The sequence below is a fragment of the Mirounga leonina genome, unplaced genomic scaffold (genome assembly GCF_011800145.1).
Source record: "Mirounga leonina isolate KUSES-001 unplaced genomic scaffold, KU_Mleo_1.0 Mir_170, whole genome shotgun sequence".
Taxonomy (NCBI): domain Eukaryota; kingdom Metazoa; phylum Chordata; class Mammalia; order Carnivora; family Phocidae; genus Mirounga; species Mirounga leonina.
In genome coordinates, this window is record NW_023270433.1 from 2,216,144 (window position 1) to 2,225,021 (window position 8,878).

General features: G+C 60.6%; 1 protein-coding gene across 1 annotated transcript in view; it reads right to left on the reverse strand.

The window, feature by feature from the left end:
* The window catches only part of OLFM1 (olfactomedin 1), a 35,878-nt gene that overhangs the window by 23,821 nt on the left and 3,179 nt on the right, over positions 1 to 8,878 (reverse strand). The window lies entirely within an intron of this gene.

An 8,878-nucleotide genomic window follows, 5' to 3' on the forward strand; every position in this document is an offset into this window, starting at 1 on the left:
GGGAGAGTGTCCGCGCCGCCGCCGCCCCTCCGCGCCCTGCGCCCGCGCCCCGCCGCCGGCTCGGGCTCCGGCTCGGGCTCTGAGCGCCGCGCGGGCTGCGCGCGGGGGCCGCGGCCGGGAGGCGGGGACACGGCCGGGCGGCGGCCGACGCAATCTGCCCAGGAAATGGGTGGATTTTTCCTCTCCGCTCCGGCTCCCCGCCGCCCCCTGGCTGCTGGCAGCGAGGCCTGCAAACCCCAGTCGCCAAGGGGTTGAGATGGGTGTTCAGGGAGGAAAGCTGACCACCGCCCCCAGGTCCTAAAATCCGCGTGCGCCTCGCGGCCTGACTGTCCGGATGGGTTACGCGGCCGCTACCCTCCTTCCCGGCTGAGTCAGGCCTGGGCACCCCTGTGGGACCACCCCCGCCGGAGCGCGGTCAGCCCTGGCTGCCCAGGACATACCTGGGGCTGGCTCCGCGCTCCGCAGGCCAGCCCTGCCGCCCCCCTGAAGCCGGGAGGGGGGTCTCCAGCCCCGGCGCTGGGGGGGCCGGAAAGAGGTGTAAAGGGGAGGGCTCTCTGGGAGCCGGGGGGCCAGGTGCTCTAATGCCTCTGGGAAGAAAGGAGTGTCCTGGCAGTTGCCGGCACCCACCAGTGTGGGCTCCTGGGTGTGGGTAGGAGCAGTCTGTGCGTGCAGGAGGGGTGCAGGGCCCAGCTTGCAGGGCAGGAGCTGGGTGCAGGTTTGGGGCATCTGGGCGGGAGAGCAAAAGGTGCCCCGCCCATGAGGAGCATGGCCCTAGGTGGGGCCTTGGGGTCTGTGGCTGGGGGCAAGGGTGGTGGTCCCAAGCCCTGGTGCCCAGGTAGAGGGGCAGGGCAACCTAGCACAAGTCCCCAGCCCTCTGCAGCGTCACGCCAAGACACGTGCGAGTCTCTCCAGAAGCCCGGGGCTGCCTGGGTCGAACACCTTAATGGGGCTTTAGCATTTGCAGGAGGCTCCTAGGGGATGAAAGGCACATCCTCCAGTCGCTCCCATTAAGCTTTCCCAGCCATTTGGGAAGAGAAGAATTCCCCAGATCACTCACTACGCTCTCTTCTGCCTGGGTGAGAATAAATCTCCCTTCCCGAACGGAGAGATCGCAAGGAGCCGGCCTTCCTGGGGCCCACCAAAGACGGACACTATGTTCCTGGGGCTTCACTCTGCTCCGTCCCCTTTCAGAGAGGGGACTTGATTCCAGCCAGGGCGGTCCTGGCCTGAGTGCTGGGGGTGAGACCCCGCTGAAGGGTTTGCTGATTGCTTTCCCTGATGAAGGCGAGGGAGTGCAGGTGGCCAGTTCCAACCGTTGGGGAAGGGCGCCATCTCCCAGCGTGTACTGGTACTGCAGGCTCTGCTGACCGCCCGTGGAGTCCAGGTCACACCAGGTCGCACGAAGCGGGTGCTGGAGGCGGCATCCACCCGGCTACCCACGGTCCGCCTCCTTCCTCTGCCAGCACGCGATGAACAGATTCAGGGCCCAAACCACTCACCCTCAAGTCCCACTGCAGACTGTGGCCGCTTACTCGGTGGGAAGAATTTCAATCGAACCCAACCCAACCGACAACTCTCAGGCCCTCCATCCAGAAGCCGCAGGTACTTGCTTACTACCTACTAGTGCGAGATGGGGGTACAGCATGCTGCAGACTGACCCGGGGGCGCGGCCAAGACGCGGGGGACAGCGTGCTGTACAACCCCAGACAGAAACAGCCCCGGGCGCTTGGGTGGCTCAGTCGTTAAGCGTCTGCCTTCGGCTCAGGTCATGATCCCAGGGTCCTGGGATCGAGCCCCGCATCGGGCTCCCTGCTCCGCGGGAAGCCTGCTTCTCCCTCTCCCACTCCCCCTGCTTGTGTTCCTGTTCTCGCTGTGTCTCTCTCTGTCAAATAAATAAATAAAAAATCTTAAAAAAAAAAAAAAGAAGAAGAAGAAAGAAACAGCCCCAATGCGGGAGCAGATCCCTGGCATCGCAACCAAGTACACGCCCTGGCCAGAGAGGGGCATCGCCGATGAGCCGCTCAGCACCGAGAATGCAGACGCGGCCAGACGGCCTGCCACCAGCTGGGAGACCCTGGCCAGGGCATCAGCCCTTCTGTGCCTGTTTCCCCATCTGTGAAATGGGTTCAATAATAGTCGTCGTCACTTTTCTCCGCACGGTATGATGAAGATTGGCCGGCTGCTGCGAGTGCAGGCTTGGCGACCACTAAGAGTATCCTGCTTTGCACAAGACAAAACCTACTCAGGAGGCCCCTCTGCTGAGCGACCAGGGTTTAAGTGAACGGCAGAGCTGGGATGCGCCCCCCACGCAGACCTTGGCCACCCCCCATAAGAGCTACTGCTGGTGATACAGACATACAGATGCTGAAGAGGTATCGCCGGACACGAACACGATGCCCACCAAGCAGAGCCACGTTCTAGGGAGAGGACGCTCCAGATGGGCAGATGTAAAGAATTAGACCAAAAAAAAAACAAAAACAAAAACAAAACTCCTGATTTTGAAGAACATCTGATTTCACTTCATGTCAGTAACGTCCCATAAGGATTTACAGCTGGTTCTCTAAGTCTGAAGAGCGCCAACTTGGCCAGGCTCCTCCACGGAGAAACCGGAGCCCAGGTAGTTGGAGACCGTGGGGCTGGTGCTCCATCCGAGGACCGCTGGGCGGCTTCGCTCGCTCGCCCGGGACTCCCTCTGACCCCGGGCACAGCCTGGGGCTGGCCTGGGGATGTGAGGCCCCCTCTATAGTCACGCTGGGAGCCGGGAGGGTTTCTGGCACCCCCCAAGGCATGGCTGAGAGGCTGTCTTTTACACGTGTGGCTCTGGGTTACTCCCACCGGGTTTGCCACACGTGGACAGTGCCTCGGAGTTCCTGCAGCTGCCCGGGAGCGAAGCTGACCCTGGGACGTCGGGGATTTGAGAAAAACTCGGGGGCAAAGCCAGCTCACACCCAGCCCCTCCTCACCACCTCTTCCTTCCTGTCGGTGTTTATAAAGAGGTGGACAGAGGCACCCTTCACATCCCTCCCTCCCAGAGGGCATGTGTAGACAGAACAGGGGTGTGCAGTGGGTATGGCCCTCCTCCTGACCCACTGGCAGGCTGCACCCCAGCCACTCTGCCCTACTCCCCTGAATCCCTGTCCTGCACCCCTGCACTGCATCCCTGGCCCCCTGCCCTGCACCCCTACCGCCTTGGCATACACCCTTGCCTCCTTGCCCTGCACCCCTCCTCTGACAAGCTGGAGGTTGGAGGGAAGTCACCTCCGACTCATCCAATCCCAAACCAGAGTCCTCTCCAGTGACTGGAATCCATGAGTCAGTAGGAAAGACTACCACTTTTAATGCGTTTGAAAGGGTCATCCGAGAAGCCTCAAGCAAGTGTAATTCGATTTAGAAGGCTACACAGTATTTCCCAAAGCAAACTATGAATTGTTGAAGAGTGAGGCATTTGGATTAAAGATCCTTGGCTTCGGCCAACCCCAAATGTTCCTGAGGAGGAACTTAAATCCCAATTTGCACACAGCTTCCCTTGAAGCAAGGGCTCACTTACGTTCACAACTCGGAATAGCCACGTAACCCTGACTGAGCTGGCGCCGTGCCCCAGACACCCTCACGCTAGGTGCCTGACGTCCCTTAATCGTTGCGGACGCCCCTGGGTGATGCTCTTGCTGTGTCGGGCTCAGAAAGATGACAAGACCTGTCCAGGGTCATCTGGGGTGCCTGCCATTCCCAGGACCAAGCTCAAAAACGCGGTGGCCCTCGGCCCGACGGATATCAGGGTGTCCGCCCCCCTTGTGTGACAAAGCAGCACCGATGGGTGGCCTCTAAGCCACAGGCTGAGGCTCACAGCGGTGGAGGCTGGGAGTCCGAGAGCAAGGCAATGGTGGGGTCGTGTTCTGGGAGGGCCCGCCTCCTCGCTGCGTTCTCACGGGGCAGACGAGGCGAGCGAGCGCTCTGAAGCCTCAGGTCTGAGCATAGGCACATCCGGAAGGAAAAAAGTTTGGATGCTCTTTTGCTGTGAAAAAACCATGCACATTTTTCTCAGGCTACCTGCACACAGCTGGGGTGGGGGAGGAAGAGGAAAGACAGACGTGGGAGAGGAAGGGGGGTGGTCTGCACACAGCTCTTTGGCTCCTTCCAGCCTGTATGTGCCCTGGCCACTCACTTTCCTGCTGGGGAAGAACATCCCTGCTGCGGGGAGAGGGTCTGGTCTGGAGCCGGGCACCTTGGGAGGAGCCCACAGGTGACCTGAACCCCTTCTCCCAGCAGCCACGGAAGACCACCACGGGCAGCCTGATCCAAGCATCATCCCCTTATCCCGCCCCCTCCACAGCCTCTGGGTTTACCCTGGGTGGACGGCGGTGGACGGGGTTACTGCTCCTCACACACACTCCTGAGGGGGTTTCCTCCCGGCCCAGCCCTGGGTACTTGCCGGGCCCTTTGTGGTGGAGGGTCTCCCAGCACACCACTGGGGCTGGGCCGTGTGCAAACGCCAGGCGTGCGCTGTGCTGAGGGCAGTCTGCTCTCTGCCCGACCACCGGGAGAGCATGTCCGGAGAGGGGCTCAGAAGACCCAGGCCGGGGCTCCACCAGCCTGCTACGAGCCTGCCCCAGACATGCTTGGTCGTCCTGGGTGCCACTGCGGTTGGAAGTTGTCAGCCCAGCTGCAGAGAGCTGGCCCATCCTGGTGCCGAACCTCCTCCCAGGCCACTTCCTTCCACCGGCCGCGCAGGCTCAAGCTCCTCTGAGGTTTTGGGACTCACGGTGTCTCTTCCAGTCCCCAGGGGACAGTGCTCTGTGACCCACAGCTATCCCCGGACCTGCTTCTTCCCTGAGCCACGATGCCCCCTTCCAGCCCTCAGTCCTGATTCTCTGTCCCTCCAGAGACTGGTTGCCCGTGGCCCCTCCCTGTTGCCCCCACACCCTCTGCTCCTGCTATGGAAAGTTCCATGCTGCTTTCATAAAGACTGCCTCAGACTGGCTCACGTCCAGACCGGGAGGCCATGCCTGCACGTGCTCTTAGATGCCCATCGGACATGGGGTCCACTTCTGGGGGCGGCCCTTTGAAGAGCCCAGATGAGATGACTCTGCAGGGCCCTGTGGGCTGAGCTTGTGGTTTTTGGGGGGTCCCATAAACGTTACTGTTCCCTACCGTCCATTAAGGGAACTCCCCATAACTGATGGAGGAGGACGGACTGGTTTCTACGGAGTCAGTCAATGATCCTGACACGAATTCACGGCTCCTGACATGGATCAGAATGTGACATAGTTATAAAAACATCTGAGAGTCAACGCTGGGGTCCAGCTGCGGATGCAGGAGGCACCCAGGAAGTCAGTGCCCGCGCAGAGCGGGACCTAGGCACGGCCAGACGCTCTTCCCTCCCAGAGCCCACGCTCTGCCCTCAGCAGATTGGGACCCTCTGCCCGCTGAGCCCAGACTCGGCCTCAGAAAGCTGCCCTGCAGAGGGTGTGTTGTCTCCAGAGAAATAGAGTCCCTCGATGCCATGCCCCCGGCGCCCTCTCCCCACTCCCCACTCACAGCTGACTCTGCCCCTGCATCCACAGGACGAGGCCCGGAGGCTGGGCTGCCCAGGGATCGGGAGCCTTGGTGCGCTGGGCAGGGCAGGGGCTCAGGGACTCACGTCGGAGAGCGGCGGATTGTTTCTGAAAGCCTGCCTCCGTTTCTGCTCCGAGTCCTGCTCTGCTGTCAGATTTAACACCAACACCCTGTGGTGCTGAGTACGCTATTTATAACATCTTTAAATACACCTCTGTTCTCTCTTCGACCCTCAGGCACCCCAAGCATCCCTTGCAGCAAGCGGGAGTAACTTTCTCTCCAGAGCCACCCGCGAGAGCCATCTTGCGCACTGGAGAAGTCCCTGCCGTGCAGCCTGAGCATCTTGCACGCTCGCTAACGCTGGGGATGGGAGTGAGCTCTACGAACCTGCGCCTCTGAATGCGGATGGAGGCTGGACATGGGGCGTCTGCCCACCTCTCCCCAGGCTCTCCCGGCCGCCCACTCTCTCCCGACCACCAGACGGTAGCTGTCATTAAACCCTGCATACGGAGCACACAGGACCAATCCCTGTCGCCGAGATGAGAGCAAGCGGATTGGAAAGCTCGCGTCTTAAAACACTGCCCGAGAGCAAAGAAGGCGCTTTCACCCTCTGTCATCTGGCCGTGTTGTTGTAAGATTTAACCTGGGCCCAGAGGGCGAGGGAGCCGGCCTTTGCAAGTAGCCGTGAGCAGGGTCTGGTCCCTCCTCCCCCGGCACTGCGTGAATGATGCCCAGAGCCACACATGGTGTGCTGGGACTGCGGGCCTGTCCGTGATTAGCGACGCTGGCTCAGTATATCTGCGTGTGCTCGCCAGCTTCTTGGACTCAGCCGGCAAGCACACACAGACATACTGGGACGTGTGAGCAGCTGCAGAGCTCCCTCCATGCACCCTCCTTTTATTCCCCAGAGAACTGAGATGAGGGGCCTGGGTGCATTCTCCCAAACGCCCCCCGGACGGGGACTTGCTCGAGGCCGCCCACCCTTCATGGTAGGACGGAGACCACAACGTGGACCCCCCCCCGGGGTGCTCTGCTGCTCCCCTTCTAAAAGCTGGGTGTCCAGGTCAGAACATGGGGCCCGCAGCCAGAGACTCGGCCGACCGGGAGCCCCAGTGCGGCTCTGCCAAGGTCTGCAGCTCTGGCTCGACGGCTGCAGGCACCTCCCTTCTGGCTGCTGCTTGTGACCTTGAGCCTTTCCCTCTACTTCTCACGTTTTCTCTCCACCTTAACAGAAACGTGAGCTCGGTGTCGCAGGTGGTAGACAGACCTGGGGGCGCACCAGGGCTCTGTCACGCGCTGGGCTGCGAGGCAGGCTACATCCCCTTGAGCTTGGACAGTGAGGATGCTGCATGGGGTCGCTGGGCTTGCTCCCTGCGGAGCCAGATGGCGCTCCTGGCGGGCAGCATGAGTCGGGGCCACTTAGCAGTAACCCTTCTTCCTGGGGTTACCCCTGTGCTTGAGGGTCCGGCGGGTTTCTCGTGTGTGTGGCTGCCTGAAAAGCTAAGGGACGGGCATCTTTGCTTCCCAGCCCTGCTGCCCCAGTCAGAGCCGCCCAGACCATCAGGAGGGGCCCCGGCGTGGCGAGGACCCTACGGCTGTGGCTTTCAGAGGCTGAGGGGCATCGGCGGTGCTCCTTTCAGAGTCAAAAATTGGCTCCCCTCCCTGTCAGCCTGGCCGGCAGTTGCCATGTATCTAATTCAGTTTAGCTAGTAATTAGTTTTGTATTACTTTACACGGTGATGTTAATACTGATTACAGGGCCTGATAACTTTAGTAATAAATACAACCCAAGGCAGAAAATTACCTTTCTTTTTATTGGGGAAGGCGGAAGTCAGTGGAATGAGAAGCAATTTGCTCTCAGAGATGAAGCAGCTGCCTGGGAGGAGGATTTACAGCTTTACGCCCTCCTGGTGTCACCGCACCTCCCTGCCCACCCCCCGAAGGCGGGCCCACCTGGGAATGGAGCACGCTCCCCTCCCTGCTCCTCTCTGGTGGACCAGCCCTAAGGCAGGGGCCCACAGACCCACCCTCAGAGAAGGAGTAGATGCCCTGCATTGTAAACTAACTGGTTTAGGAGAAGACCACAGTGCTCCTGAGCCCCCAGCCCCACCACCACGACCACTCTCGTATCCAGTGCAGATGTGGGGGAGGCCAGGGGCCAGGGCAGGTGGACAGGAGGTCATTGGGGTCACCCGTCCAAGGTTAGTCTCCGACAGGTCACAGAACTGGGCTGTTTTATTCTCGTTAAATTTGCTCAGGGGAGCAGGTCCGGCAGAATCTCAGGAGAGAAGAGATTGGGAGCGAGGGGTCCAAGCAGGATTCTGAGGGGCTAGCCCCACGCAGTCTGCTCTGTGACACTGCCCTGTCCATCCATCCACGTCCATCCACCCACACCTCCCCAAGGGAGTCGGCTTTGCTCACATCTGGACTCAGGGCTCCTAGCCCAGCCATGCAAGCATGGTGACTCTTGGCCCTCAAGTGCACTTGGCTCATCAGCTGGAAGCCCATCAGGGTGTGCCCGTGGGGGGCTTGCGTCCTAAGGACAGGAGCTCTGCTTCTCGGTTAGAATAAATCAGATTCCTTCACACACCCTTCCTCCTCAGCCTCTGCGGGGAGCCCCCTCCGCCCCTGCTTCTCCCCCCTTCTTGCCCCAGCTACTGCTGGACGCAAGAGCAACCTCAGGACCGCAGGCTCGCCCATCATCTTCTCCAAGCTCGCCCCTGCTCTGACCCCAGAGCCCCGGGTTCACACAGACTCCTGCCTCTTAAACAAACAATTACGGCAGAGCCTCAGGTCTTCCCACAAAGCTTGTCAGCCCAGACGCCAGACCACAGGGCTCAGACACGCTCCGCACCGTGAGCCCAGGTCTGATTGCACTAAACCCGACGAGCAGGTGTCCAAGAACAGCACGCAATAGGGAGGGTGAGGTAGCCACTGAGCAGGATGGGGTCTAGTGGGGGGCGGCCAACATCTTTGAGAGTTATCCAGTTTTTAAAAGGTGGAAGTTCATGCTAAGAGGCTAAGAGCTTTTCTCAAGGTCACCCCAATGGCACCTGGTGGGATTGGGGTACAAATAAGGGCAGCTGAGTCAAGGTCTTTGCTAGAGAGCCCCCACCCATTTCATACCTTCCTATGCAGACAGCATGCTCCTGTTAGTGGACCAGGTGGGCCTGGGGCTTATGTATCCCCAGCTGTCCCACCTCCCGCAGGACAAAGGTCAGCTCCCCTCACACCCAGCCTCCCCTAGGACAGAGGGGTCAGCTCACCTCGCACCCAGCCTCCCCCAGGACAGAAGGGTCCGCTCCCCCGCACCCAGCCTCCCCCA